This window comes from Canis aureus, chromosome X (genome assembly GCF_053574225.1).
Source record: "Canis aureus isolate CA01 chromosome X, VMU_Caureus_v.1.0, whole genome shotgun sequence".
In the NCBI taxonomy this organism is placed as follows: Eukaryota; Metazoa; Chordata; class Mammalia; order Carnivora; family Canidae; genus Canis; species Canis aureus.
In genome coordinates, this window is record NC_135649.1 from 9,801,775 (window position 1) to 9,816,255 (window position 14,481).

The window sequence follows — 14,481 nt, forward strand, 5'->3', positions numbered from 1 at the left end:
TTTCTTTCCTTCTAGAATAGACCAATACTTCAGATGATATGTTAAAAAGTAACACTTTAGACTAAACATATGCATTGTCCCAGATCTTAAGGGGTTACATATAATGTTTCTCTGTTATATATAATGTTTGCTGTAGGCATTTGGCATGTAAATTTTACCAAGGTAGGAAGTTTCTATGATTTCCCATATTACTAAGAGTTTTGTTTTCATCATAGATTGATATTGAAACTATTTGGGTAGGGATGAATGTATGATTTTTTTCCTTCAGTCTTTTAATGCTCTTAATTGCACTTATTTTTGATATTAAAATCATTGTTTTTGGGCAGCCCGGGTGGCTCAGTGGTTTAGCGCTGCCTTCAGCCCAGGGTGTGGTCCTGGAGACCTGGGATTGAGTCCCACATCGGGCTCCCTGCATGGAGCCTGCTTCTCCCTCTGCCTGTGTCTCTGCCTCTGTGTGTGTGTGTGTGTCTCTCATGAATGAATAATTAAAATCTTTTTAAAAAATCATTATTTTATTCCTGGGGGGAAAATCCTACTTAATCATTTTGTATTGTATTCATCTTATACTGTTGAACTTATTTAGCTCCTATTTTATTTAGGATCTTTGCATCTGCATTTGTATCTGAACAGGACTTAAATTTTCCTTTTATTTAATCATCATCTGATTGTAGAATCAAGAAAACAACGTCTAGTAAAATTTGTTTGGCAGCTTTTTCTTTCTGTTCTCTGTGGGGGAAAATTGTATATGGTTAAAACTTATTCTTCTATACTTTGGTATAATTCACTTGTAAAATTATCCTACTCCTACTCTTAGTCTGCCATTAATTTCAAAGGGAGTTCTTTGACTACCACCATTTCTATTAATGACTGTTGATTTATTTAATTTTTTCCCCTCTTACATGGACACTGATATCAGTGATTTATAATTTAAATATTTACTCTAGGTTTTTTAATATTTTATCATTGTTTTTAAATCCTTGCATATGTAGTTTTATGTTATTTATATTTTATCATTTTTATAGGAATCAACTTTGCTAGAAATCTGTCCATAATTAATTTTTTCAGAGAACCATCCTTCTCTTTTGTTAGTCTTCTCTATCAGTTTTTGTTTATTATCATCACTAATTTCTGTCCTTATTTTTATTATTTTATTTTTTTCTTTTTTGGGTTTACTCTGTTGATATTTCTTCCAATTACTAGGGTTGATTGCTTAATTTTTAAAATGTCTGTTTTATTCTATTTTTTAAAGATTTATTTACCTATTTAAGAGAGTGAGTGAGGAGAGAGCATGTGTGAGTAGGGGGAGGGGTAGAGGGAAAGAGAGGAAGAGGGAAAGAATCCCAAGCAGATCTGCTCTAAGCATGAAGGGAGGGCCTCCATCCCATGATCCACGAGATAATGATCTGAGCCAAAACCAAGAGTCAGATGCTCATCTGACTGAGCCACCCAGGTGCCCCTGTTTGTTTTATTCCATTTTAAAGTAATACATGCTTATTATAAGACAATATAGAAAAAATAAGAAATTTAATTTAATTTAAATATATTATTTAATTTAATTTAAAGACCATATAGAAAAAAATTTAAATTTATTATTAATTTGATTTAAATTTATAAGACAATAAGAAAAAAATTTAACCCATGAACTCTGCCCAGAAGCAAACATTATTTATGATTTGATGTATTTCTATCATATATATGACCATATATGGTCCCATCTGCATATAATTATAAATGTAGATATAATGGGGTATACCATATACATTTTTTCCTCAAACAGGGAAGTTTTGTTTCCCAACTTATTTTTGAAAGTTTCAGATACATTGGAAAGCTTAAATAATAACCCAATGATCACCTATATTTGGCTTTCCTTAAGATTCAGCAGTCATTGACATGCATTTTGCAACTTTTGAGAGAGGCAAACAAACCAATTAAAATTGTTTCGTCCAAATACTTCAACATATATCTCCTAAGAGCAAGAGCATTCTCCTACACAACCACAGAACATTATCACATCCAAAGAATTTAACATTGATACAATACTATTATCTAGTATATAGTTATTTTTAAATTATTTTTAAAGATTTTTTGTTTATTTATTCATGAGAGAGACAGAGAGAGAGGCAGAGACATACATAGGCAGAGAGAGAAGCAGGCTCTATGCAGGAAGCCTGATGTGGGACTCGATCCTGGGACCCCAGGCTCATGCCCTGAGCCAAAGGCAGACATCAACCACTGAGCCACCCAGGCGCCCCTGAATATCTATTTTTTAAAGATTTTATTTATTTGAAAGCAAGAGAGCACATGTGAGGGAGGGACAGAGGGAAAAGGAGAGAGAGGGTCTCAAGCAGACTCAGCCCAGAGCCTGGAGCCCGTTGCAGGACTGGATCTCACAACCCTGAGATCATGACCTGAGCCAAAATCAAGAGTCTGACACTTAACTGACTGAACCACTCAGGTGCCCTGGATATCAGTTTTTTTTTTTTTTAAAGTGACAGTCTTTTGCCTGTTTTGTTTGTTTTTGTTTTTGTTTTTTTTCCCCTTTTTTTGTTGAGTTGTGTAGGATTGCCAAATATGGGATAATCAGTTAAATTTGAATTTCAGGTAAATATCAGGTATTTTCAGTATAAGCTTAGCCTAAATGTTGTGTGATACATACTTATACAAAAAAAAATCATTGTTTATCTGAAATTCAAATTTAACTGGGTGACCTGCATTTTTATTTGCTAAGTTGAAGGGAGTAAGCATGAAGATGAGAAAGGAGGAATAAACCATATTTATGAAATAGGTTTAGAAATGAAATATTAAGATAATTTTATTGTCCAAAACAACCACAATTATTGACAAAGTTTTCTATAGTTCCAGACTTTAAAAAGAATCCTTCAACCTTTAACCTAGCAGAATTGACAAACTTGCTGAGAAGGGTGTGTGGTTCAATTTCAGCATGTTCTCCAACACCAACTTTAGGTGTGGCCAGGCAAAAAAGAGAGAAAATGTAAAAGAATCTCCCAGAAAGTAAATCCACTGAGAAGAGTGGACAGGGAAATTCTCCCAGAAAACAGAATCCAGGTCTAACTAAGCAATTGCTTTAGCCCCAAAGTTAGGAGACAGATCTTCCCCATATTTGCCGTCAGTCTTTCAGAAGCTGTTTGACAGCCATTAACTTTTGTGTGTCTCCTATTTCCCCCTTCTTTGAATGAGTATTATTATTGTAGTCATCTGCTCCTGCTCCGCTGTTGTAAATTGGGTATATAAGGGGTGCAAAGCAGATGATTTGTCTTTTTAGTACATAGGTCCCTAGAATAAGAGAAGCCACATCCTAGACCTTGTACCAAGATGCAATGACTTTTTGGATTGCAGATTGTCTCCCTTGGGAAGGGAATGAGTATTTTCTATGTGTAGGAAGAAAAATTGAAGTTTCATTACCAGAAGGACAGACTGTGACAGTTAATACCATGTGTTCACCCTACCACTTCCACCTCCTAGGAAGTAGAGTTCTACATCCACCATAGAAAGGCTGTATTTCCTAGTCTTTCCTTCAGATATGATGGGGACTGAGTTTGGCCAAGGGTGTAGACACAAATGCTGTCTTAGTCAGTGTTTGTAGTCAGGAAAGCCACTATACATATATCTACTGGAGATTGTAAGTGAGAAATTAGTTACAAAAGTCTAGGAGGACTGGAAGAGCAAAGGAAATGAGAGGGTTTCCCACATTTCAGGAAGATGCAGCTACCTTTGGACTGGATCCCACAACTCACTCCCCAGTAGCCTGATGGAGATTGTCACTGTCACACCACTGCTGCTTAGCAGGAACTTAGGACCCGCACTCCTATTAATGCTGTTGAAATTGCTGCTGATGTTGCCATCTGTAACCAATGCAATTGTGTTTTTCATAACTTCAGTATTTGTGCTTTCCTTTTTTTGTGCTTTCCCTTTTTCTTTTCTGCTTGATCTCTCAGGGTCTGACAAGGATGTTTAAAATCTCCCTACTGACAAACTCCCTCTGTCAGTTCTTTATAAAAAGGCAATAACTGTGTTTTGAGATAGTATTGTTAGATCCTTACATGTTATTAATGGTCTTCTTAATTTCCTCTTGTATCAATGTATCATATCTTTATTTCTTATGATGTTTTGGCTCAATTTATATTTATTGCATATTAAGATTTCTATCTTAGCTTTATTTTGGTTCATATGTGGCTAGCACATCTTTTCCCAGTTTAAAAAGTCTTTATATGTCTTAATTTTAAGGATTTTGGGGGTTATTTTTGGAATACATTTTTTTATCCAGACTGAGCATTTCTATCTTTTAATTGCTAGAATTAACCAACTTATATTTACTTTTTTACAGTTTTAACAAGGCTTATATTTGCCATCTTATTTCACATTTTCTATCTTAGATACTTTTTTTTACTTCATAAATTCCACCAAATGTAACACTTTTTATTCTGATTTAATGTTTTACTTTTTACTTTTGTTCATATGGCTCATGTAGCATAAAGCCCACACTCATGTTCATTTTCCTCTATTGATTTCATAAACTTATCAACATCTATATGCTCCTTAATGATATGAATATGCTCTCATACATCTTTAATCCTTCCCCTATTCTTTACCTTATTAATATTGTACTACAATTTAGCCCTAGTGTGCTATAAATATATTTTCTAAATATTCTTTGGTCCTAGCTTTGTTAGGCAGAAAATTTTAAAGTTATCTGATCATCTTTAATTGTCATATATCTTAGAGAGTTCTCCTGAGTTGATTTCTTGCACACCTCCCATCCTCCTCCACTTCTAAGCTCCCAGGGCAGGTAGAAACTGCCCCTTTCCAACACTGCTTTTGTGAACAGAAAAGCTTCCTGACAGAGTGGCAGCAAAGAAGTAGAAAACAACAATTTTAGAGTGCCTTGAATTCTCCTGGGGCATATCCTCGCCTTTCTTTTTAAACTCACCATGTAGGAGCTGAACATATACCAGCTGAAATAGAATTATTATAACAGAAATACCAAACATTTTATTTATTTATATATATTAATATACAGATATGCACATTAAAATATTCTTAGATGATGAATGAATGAATTTGCTATTCTTAGCAAATTCTTCTTAAAAGATCCAAGTAGAAATGTTAGGAGAATATAATATTTTAATCATAAGCACAATGAGTAGAATAAATAGAAGGATGACTATAGCTGAAAAATAATTTGATAATGTGGGAAATCATTCCTGACAAGTTTTCCCAGAAAACAGCAGGAAAATATAAAGAAGTAGAAAACACATAAGAAGGGTAAAGAGATACGAAGAATACAGAATTGCTGATAGGTGTACCAAAAGAAGAAAAAAAGAGATGGAGATTGTATTAAGTAGGGAAAGTAACGGTATCCTCTTATAACAAACCATCCCAATCCTCAGTGGTCTAACACAGTAAAGGTCACAAAACTATAGGTCAGAGTCATTTAGGGACTCAGGCTCCCACCATTCAGTGGTTCTGTTACTTTCTAGACATTCAAAGCTGCCACTGGGTCCTTTCTAGCCAAGCAGTGAGTGAAGAGAGAGTACAAGGAGATTCATGTGAGATATTTTTGAGGCTAGGCCTGGAGATGGCATATCCCTTCTGCCTGTATTCCATTAGCCAGAACTCAGCAAACCATCAGAAGTCCAGAAGTTGTAGTTTAGCAGTGTGCAAAGAGAAAAGAAACATTTATAGTATAAATACTAACATTCTTTGTCACAGAAAAATACGAAGAAATTATAAAGATAAGCTTCTCAGAAATGAAAATTAAAGGCCATTTAATAGAGTTAATAGTGTACAAAACAGCAAATATAAAGGAAACCCCACTGTATGCATTAAAATAAAACTTAGAATCATCAAAAGCAAAAAGTCTAAAAACTTCTAAAAAGAAAGAGCAGATGAAATACAAATATAATAAAAATCGGATTGATGTGAGATTTCTCACTGCAACTGAATTCAGAAGAATGCAATATTTTTAAAATATTGAGAGAAAATAATATTAGATGTAGAAATGTATATCCAGCCTATTTATCATTTCAATATAAGCATGTAATAAGATTTTTCTCAGGCACACAAGCCTCAGAACATTTGTCACACAAAAACCCACTTTAAAATCATTCTTAGAAGGACCATCAAAATGCCTAACAGACACATAAAATGATGCTCAACATCACTAATCATCAAGGAAATGCAAATCAAAACCACAAGGAGGTATCACCTCACACCTGTCAAAATGGCTGACATCAAGAAAAGACAACAGGTGCTAGCAAGGGTGTGATGAAAAGGGAACCCTTATGCATTTTTTTCTTACACATTTTTGATGAGAATGTAAACTGATCCAGCCACTATGGAAAACAATATGGGGGTTCCTCAAAAAATTAAAACTTGATCTACCATACCAATAAAACAACTCCACTTCTGGGTATATGCCCAAAGAAAGGAAAACAGGGTTTTGACAAGACATCTTCACTCCCATATTTATTACAGCATTCTTTACAATAGGCAAGATGTGGAAGCAACCCAAAAGCCCATAAGAGATGAATGAATAAAAAAGATGCAGTATATACACACAATGGAATATTATTCAGCCTTGAGAAAGGAAAAATATCCTCTCATTTGTGACATTGATGGACCTTGAGTGCATTATGGTATGCAAGAGAAGTCAGAGAAAGTCAAGTACCATATGGTATCACTTACATGTGGAATATAAAAAAATGTAAACCTTTAAAAAACAGTAAAATGGTAGCTACCAGAGGATAGGGGCAGGATAAATAAGAGTGATGTTGTATAAAGGAACAAATTTGTAATGAATAGTGAATAAGCCATAGAGATGTAAGATATAGTATAATAAATACAATACTATTGTACTGTAATTATACAATCCCATCAATATTGCTACATCAATCATATAAAAAATTTATCAAAGTAATATGTTATACACTTTTTAAAGATTTATTTATTTATTTATTTGTTTGTTTGTTTATTTATTTATTTATGATAGACATAGAGAGAGAGAGAGGCGGAGACACAGTAGGAGGGAGAAGCAGGCTCCACGCCGGGAGCCCGACTCGGGACTCAATCCCGGGACTCTAGGATCGCGCCCTGGGCCAAAGGCAGGCGCTAAACCACCGAGCCACTCAGGGGGTCCCCTGTTATACACCTTAAACTTGAACAATGTTACATGTAAAATTTCCTCAAAAAAGCCTGTTTAAAAAAAAAAAAAGAAAGAAAAAGCCTGTTTTGTCTAGAAAACAAAGTAAATAAAATCACTCTTAGAGACAGAACATGAGAGACTCCTAACTCTGGGAAATGAACAAGGGGTGGTAGAAAGGGAGGTGGGCGGGGGATGGGAGTGACTGGGTGACAAGCACTGAGGGGGGCACTTGATGGGATGAGCACTGGGTGTTATGCTATATGTTGGCAAGTTGAACTCCAAAAAAAAAAAAAATCACTCTTAGAAAACACCTGTTTCAGCCATTCAACAAATATTTATCAAGTACCAAGTACCTGAGAAGTTCTAGTAATACAACAGCAAAGAAAAGCAGTTAAAATCCCTGCCTTTAAGTAGATTACATTCTAAAAGGTAAGGATCATCACAAAAAATTACATATATGCACACACACATATATAATATAGTATGTGTGTATATAAGTATGTATTGTATACATTGCATACATATGTGTGTATATATAGATACATGTTATATGTAAGTATACACATGCACATAAGGTATAGTAAGTTGTCGAGTAAAACAAATCAGAGAAGAGAATAGAAATACTAGAGTTGCAGTTGTAATTTAAAATGAGAAATAAGTTCAGGAAAATTCTCTAAGATATATGACAATTAAAGGTGATCAAATAACTTTAAAATTATACAGGTGCAGATTAGATAGATGTAGGAGTTTGGGTATCACCAACATAGTAGATGATATTTGAAGCCATAACATTGATTGGGTCAACAGGGGGACTGAGATAGGGAAGACAGTCAAATTGAAATGGGAGAAAAAACCCAGAGGGTATAGTATTCTCAAAGGCAAGTGAAGAAAGGAAGCAGGAAGGAAGTGGGACATATGTGGCAATTGCTACTGGTCGGTCCACTGCACATAGTAACTGGAGTTCACTGGAAACTACAGGAAGAAGTTTTGGGAAGCCTGGTGAGGGTGAAAGCTACACATTTGAGAATGTTAACTGGCCAATATCCTCTAGTAATCTTGACCTTACTCCTAAAACCTAGATGTCTTATGCCCCCACAGCTCCTAGTTCTTACCATTTTCAATGCAAAGTATTTATATTAAACTGAACACGTTATAGCTGTGTACCTTTCTCCCTTGGTAGTGAGCTCCTTGAAACTAGGCTGTTTATTTTAGCTCAGCGTCTTTAACTACTTGTTAGGCTCACAGTAAACAGGCATCGAAAGAAGTAAAAAGTGAATGAAAGGCACTGATCTTTCATATTTTTCATATTCCTTGGCAAAATACCTCTTTGCAATTCAAGACAATTGTACCCTTTGAAAAGTGTTAGGTTGATCATTCAGCATTCTGAAGCAGCCCTGAGAATTATAAATGAAACAGAGCACTGCCTTAAAAAAATCAAAGAGCCACATATTAAAGATGATTGATTAATCTTATGGCTTGAGGAATGTCCACACAGTAAATGTTACTGAGTGGGCTGCTTCTGTCATATTGGTCTATGCTATTGTGATAAACTGTAAGGAGACATGGCAGATGAAGCTAACTCATAATTCTGAGGAGTTACTCTGCAAAGAAACACCAGAATATATCCGATCAAATAAAATAAGGTTTTAGGTTCATTTTCCAAATTTCCTTTTCATGATAAAAGGTTGAATGGGAAAATAAGAACACGATCTTATTTGCAGAGAAAACTAATGGGAAACTTAGACTCACTTGCAAGTTTCTTAGTGTATCTGTGCTATGTTATGATCACTTCTTATTTTTGTTCAATATGTTAGGCTTGTTTCTGCTATGTCAGAATAAGAATATTAAAATCCTTAGACCGGGGCAGCCTGGGTGGCTCAGCGGTTTAGCACCACCTTCAGCCCAGGGTGTGATCCTGGAGATCCGGGATCGAGTCCCAGGTCAGGCTTCCTGCATGGAGCCTGCTTCTCCCTTTGCCTGTGTCTCTGTCTCTCTTTCTCTGTCTCTCTCTTTGTCTGTCAGGAATATATAAAGAAAATCTTTTAAAAAAAATAAAATCCTTAGACCAATAGCATAATGCCAAAAACATCCATGTATAATTCAGGATTATAAAAGAGAAGAATATTTTTTTTTGTAATTCTTACATAGTAGTTGATGTGTTATGCATTCCCTTAATGCATATTTAATCCATGGCCTTCAAGAGATTATTCATATGCTTGAATTACTATAATTAATAATAACAACAATAATAATAAGCAACAGAAGTTATCATTCACTGAACACCATCAATATGCCAGACATAACATTACAATGATTAACCAAATTGTATAGATGAAAAAGTTGAGTAGCTCATCAAGGTCACACAGCTCATTAGTAGTGGCTGGGATTTAAACCCAGGCATCTCAGGCCCTAGAACAGATTTCCTCAACTTTGGCAATATTGACATTCTAGGCTAGGAAATACATTGTCATGAAGGTTGTTCTGTGCATCCCAGGATGTTGAGCAGCTTCCCTGGCCTCCATGCACTACATGCCAATAGCATCTCCCAATTGTGACAACTACAAATGTCTCCAGACATTTTCAAATGTTTCCTGGTGAGCAAAATCGCTCCCAGTGGAGATCACTTCTCTAGAGTTATTGCCCTAGTCTCAATGCTCCATGGTCTTCAGAGTAAACTCTTTAAATACAAGAGAATAGAAACAGGATCCACATGTGGACTTGAATCTTAATTCTCCTCAGTGACCTAGTCCATTTTTAACATTGTGGCTCTTAGAGGTGAACTCAGTCTTTGCCTCAACAGTCTTCAATCGGCTGGCATTTATTGGCCATCTTTATTGTTCCTGGCACTGGAATAAGAACTAAGATTCTAATTAATGTGTTGTTCCTGAAGGAAGTATAACCTCAGCCCAATGGTGGAATATCCTTAACAGAGTCTTAAAGTTTCAGAGCCATGTGTCAGTTGATCCCAAGAAAGCATTTCTTTACTTCAGTTTTCACAGTCTGGAGTATTTGTAGTTGAAAGATCAGGAAAGGGCATTTAAAATGTTTGGGGAAACAAATTCCAATCAGGCCTATAATAGAATACATATTATTTTCCTAGTTTAAAAGTAGGCAAACCTAGAAAGTCTTTTGTGCTGCTGGCAAGCCCAGAGAGTCCAGAATATGTGAAGGAGATCCTGTGTTCTCTGCATCATCCAATTTATATATAGCTGGCCAGGGCAGGAATATCTATGTCATAAACTTTTTGGAGTTGAAACAGGAAGATAGTAATATAATTGATATCACAATCAGAGATTTATTAATAAGTAGGAATAAAAACAGCAACAATAAGAGTCGATAAGGAGTGTTTAGTATGGACAACTCTATCAAGCATTCCTTTAAACCCATGTAGCCATCCTATCTGCTGATACAGTCACATTTTACAGATGAGGAAACTTAAAAAAAAAGAAGAAGAAGAAGTAAGTAATGTCCTAATGGCATACAAGCAGTGATTGGCAGAATGGAAATTTGAATGGAGGCAGTCTGACTCCAGCCCCCCCAACAAGGTTATACTGCTTTTAAAATATTACTTTTAATATGCTGGATGCTTTCATATACATATGGGTACATGAATAACAGACATACTCTATCCAGAGAGGAGGGTGGGAAGAGGAGGTTGGGTATGCTAAAGTATAGGCATTCTAAAATCTGCAATTTGTCAAATTAGGTATACACACCCTTTATACCAGCATTCTCACACATGCTGGTGTGTGTGCGTGTGTGTGTACCCAAACAAATTCCATAAAGAAACATGCATGGATATACCTTGCAGTCTTATTTTGAGGGGTGGGGACTTGGAGGCAATCTCAATATTTTTTGCTGGACCAATGGTTAGGTAAAATGTGGTACCTACACATCTGTAGTACTATGCAAGTATTCAACTAGATATAAATATAATACATGGATGGTTCAGAAAATATAGCACTGAGTAAAGGAAGAAACAAAATGAAACATAGTGAAATACCATCTTCATAAATTCAAAATGCATGTACACATTTGGCAAAATCATACAAAGGATACGTATTAAACAGATTAGAATGGTTCCATATGGAGGAAAGGGAATGGGAAACGCAAATGCAAATAAGATGGAAAAATAAATAGAATAGGGGCCTTGCTGTGTACCATATGGTACTACAAATACCTCAACTCTCTGCATTTAATTCCAAAAACCAAATCAAAAGTATTCTCTAATACCGAGTTCCAAAGTAATTTAATATGAAAATATGAAACATTAAAAAATTATCTCCACAATAAAAATATAATGACTTATCTTTTCTTGACCATAACATCATTCTGGTATTTGTTTTACAAATGCAGGGAACTGTATGGGCCTGCAGAAGAGTGATTCACTACCTGGCTAACTGTCTTTTAAGAGTTTATCTTGTTCCACTGCTGGCACTCCAAATCTATCTACTTACCTATATTGCAAAGAGTTTCAGGTGGGAAGTAGCTTCCATCTGATGAATTTATCTAAGAACTCCTGCTTTTCAGCTCTCCTTTCCCTGGCTTTTTGCTCTAATTTTAAAAATCTTAATCGTTAAATTCTATGCTGGTCATTAGTGCTATTCACCAAGTATTTCTGCTTCTTGCCATTCTCGGTACACAGAATCATTTTCTGGCTTCCTTTGGGTTTAATGGGACTGACTTGAACTGGCCAATGTGTCTGACCCTTCTTTGGAAGTGCAAGACCTCTAAAGCTGCTTTTTCCATCTGACACAATAGTCGCAAGTTTTAATGCTTGCTCCTTTTGCCTTAATATCTGAGCAACTAAAATGTACACAGAGCCCAGTTAGTTTATATTGGACACATAATATGCACTTAAATATTTCTTAAATTACTGAGATTTGGTGAGTTTATATTGCTGAAGTATACCCTGATATATCTTGACTATAAAATTTCCAATAGTTAAATCATTGGTGAAAATAATCCCTATGATCCTAGGATTGTTTGTACTGGAATATTGGTTGGTATGGCTAATGAGTTTATATTTGCTGAAAACTCGAAAACCTTAGTATAGGCCACCTGATTGAGTAAACATATTGACTATCTTATATGGTGTAACATAAAAACATGAACTCGAGTCCAGATGAATATTTTCTTTTTTTTTTTAATTTTTATTTATTTATGATAGTCACAGAGAGAGAAAGAGAGAGAGGCAGAGACATAGGCAGAGGGAGAAGCAGGCTCCATGCACCGGAAGCCCCATGTGGGATTCGATCCTGGGTCTCCAGGATCACGCCCTGGGCCAAAGGCAGGTGCCAAACCGCTGCGCCACCCAGGGATCCCCAGATGAATATTTTCTATATTGTTTCTTACTGATTGAAAAACTTGTTTTTGCCATATACAAAAGGAAGACAGATTGATAGAAAAAGATTGGATCTTAAAGCATCATTAGTCATTTCTGAGATTTTTAAAACAGGCCTATTGATTTATTTGTGGATAATTTCTTTTTAAAGTTTTCCCCCTTAAAAAATATATTTAGCCAACCATCCTGTCCATTTCCTTGGTAAATTTGTCAGAACATGGCACCTGGTTCAACTAATCCACTCTTGCCTTTTTTCACCATGACTTTTCTATGTAGAAAATTTTCACTGTCATTGTGAGATTCCTTTGTTCTCCGTTGAATGAAAAATAATTTGCAATTAATTTGACAGTTACAAATGAACATGTTCTCTTTTGTTTTGTCTAAGAGGTCTGCATAAACACTGCTTTTGAGCAGTATCTTCAGTGAAGGAAAATGAAGCATAGCCTTCTAAATTAATGTGCCAAGAGGGATTGAAAACTTGCCATTACCTAGTTGGCATTTCAAAGACACCAGGTATATGGGTGTACAAGATGTCTTTGTTTATTCTATGACAAGAGTCAGGTAGAGTCAATTGGATGCTTTTTAAATGCATCCTCTTATGTTGATATTTTGTATGTATGATTCCGTGAGGGGTGGTAAATATGCTATTTACTGCTAGATGTGTGCTTGAGTGCTCTTCAGAGAATCTTGTCACTCTATCGCAAGGCAGAAAACTATGTCCCTTCTCCTTGAAACTGGGTGGGCTCTTGTGACTGCTGTATTTTAATTGGGTATGGCATAAGTAATACTCTGTGACTTCTGAGACTATCATAAAAGATGATACAACTTCCACCTGGTGCTGGCTCACTTCATATTCTCTCTCCTTCACTCTCATTCTCTCCTCTCTTTCTCTTCTCACCCTTGGAATCCAGCTGCCAGACTGTGAGGAATTCTAGGCCACGTGAAGAAACACCTGTGGGTGTTCCAGCTAACAGACTCCTCTGTGGTCCCAGCGAGCATCCCATACTAACTGCTAGATGTGTGAGTGAAGAAGCCAGCAAGGCGATTCCAATCCCACTTGTCATCTGATGGCAGGTGTGTGAGAGATCACAGGTGAGAACCCTCCAGCTGAGCACAGTAAATCCCCAGCATTGTGAGAAATAATAAATGACAGTTGTCATTTGTTATATCACTAAGTTTGAAGGGGTTTGTTTTGAAGCAATAGATAACTAGAGCAAACCAATTGGTAAAGTGACTTGTTACGGTCACATGGAAGTTGGATTGTCAAACCCCAAGGTTTGCTTGTTACCTTTTTAAAGATTTTTTATTTATTTGAGAGAGAGAGAGAGAGACGGAGAAGCAGGCTCCATGCAGGGAGTCTGATGTAGGACTCCATCCTGGGTCTCCAGGATCGTGCCCTGGGCCGAAGGTGGCACTAAACAACTAAGCCACTGGGGCTGCCCTGCTTGTTATCTTATAAATGTACTCCTTCAAAGTTTTGCACCTGTAATCTATTCTTTGGAGAAAAGAAACCATGTATGTATCTATGGGTAGATGCTCATAGGAAAATACTGATGGATCTTCATTAACTTTATTCACTGATAATAAATAGCAAGAGTTCTAGAAAAACACTGTTAAGCTCTGCTGTAGTCTATCCTATAATATTTCATCCTCTTTTTTGTTGGTGGTAGATAGGAAGGAGTTGAGGATAGGGCTTGCATTTAGAGAGTATGTTTTCTTTTTTGTGAATTACAAAGAATCTCATAAAACAGCAAGTTTAGAGCAAAAAAAGAGCCCAGATTATGTGTCAGACCTATATATGGATCGAACACTTGCTAGCTATGTAGCTTTGAACAAAGACCAAATGAACCAATACTCATTTTTTGCAGATAAGTGATCGAAAAGCCAAAGAGGTGAACTGACTTGCCCAAGGTCATGTCCTAATTATAAATTCAAATCAGGTGTTCTCTCAACTATATTATGCTGTCCTATTTAT

General features: G+C 36.0%; 1 long non-coding RNA gene across 4 annotated transcripts in view; it reads left to right on the forward strand.

The window, feature by feature from the left end:
• The window catches only part of LOC144308367 (uncharacterized), a 141,046-nt gene extending 127,454 nt beyond the window's left edge, over positions 1 to 13,592 (forward strand). For all 4 annotated transcript variants that reach the window (XR_013374837.1, XR_013374839.1, XR_013374836.1 and 1 more), the window contains one exon: positions 13,418 to 13,592. This is a non-coding gene — a long non-coding RNA (uncharacterized LOC144308367). The remainder of the gene's footprint in view (positions 1 to 13,417) is intronic.
• The last annotated feature ends 889 nt before the right edge of the window (positions 13,593 to 14,481 follow it).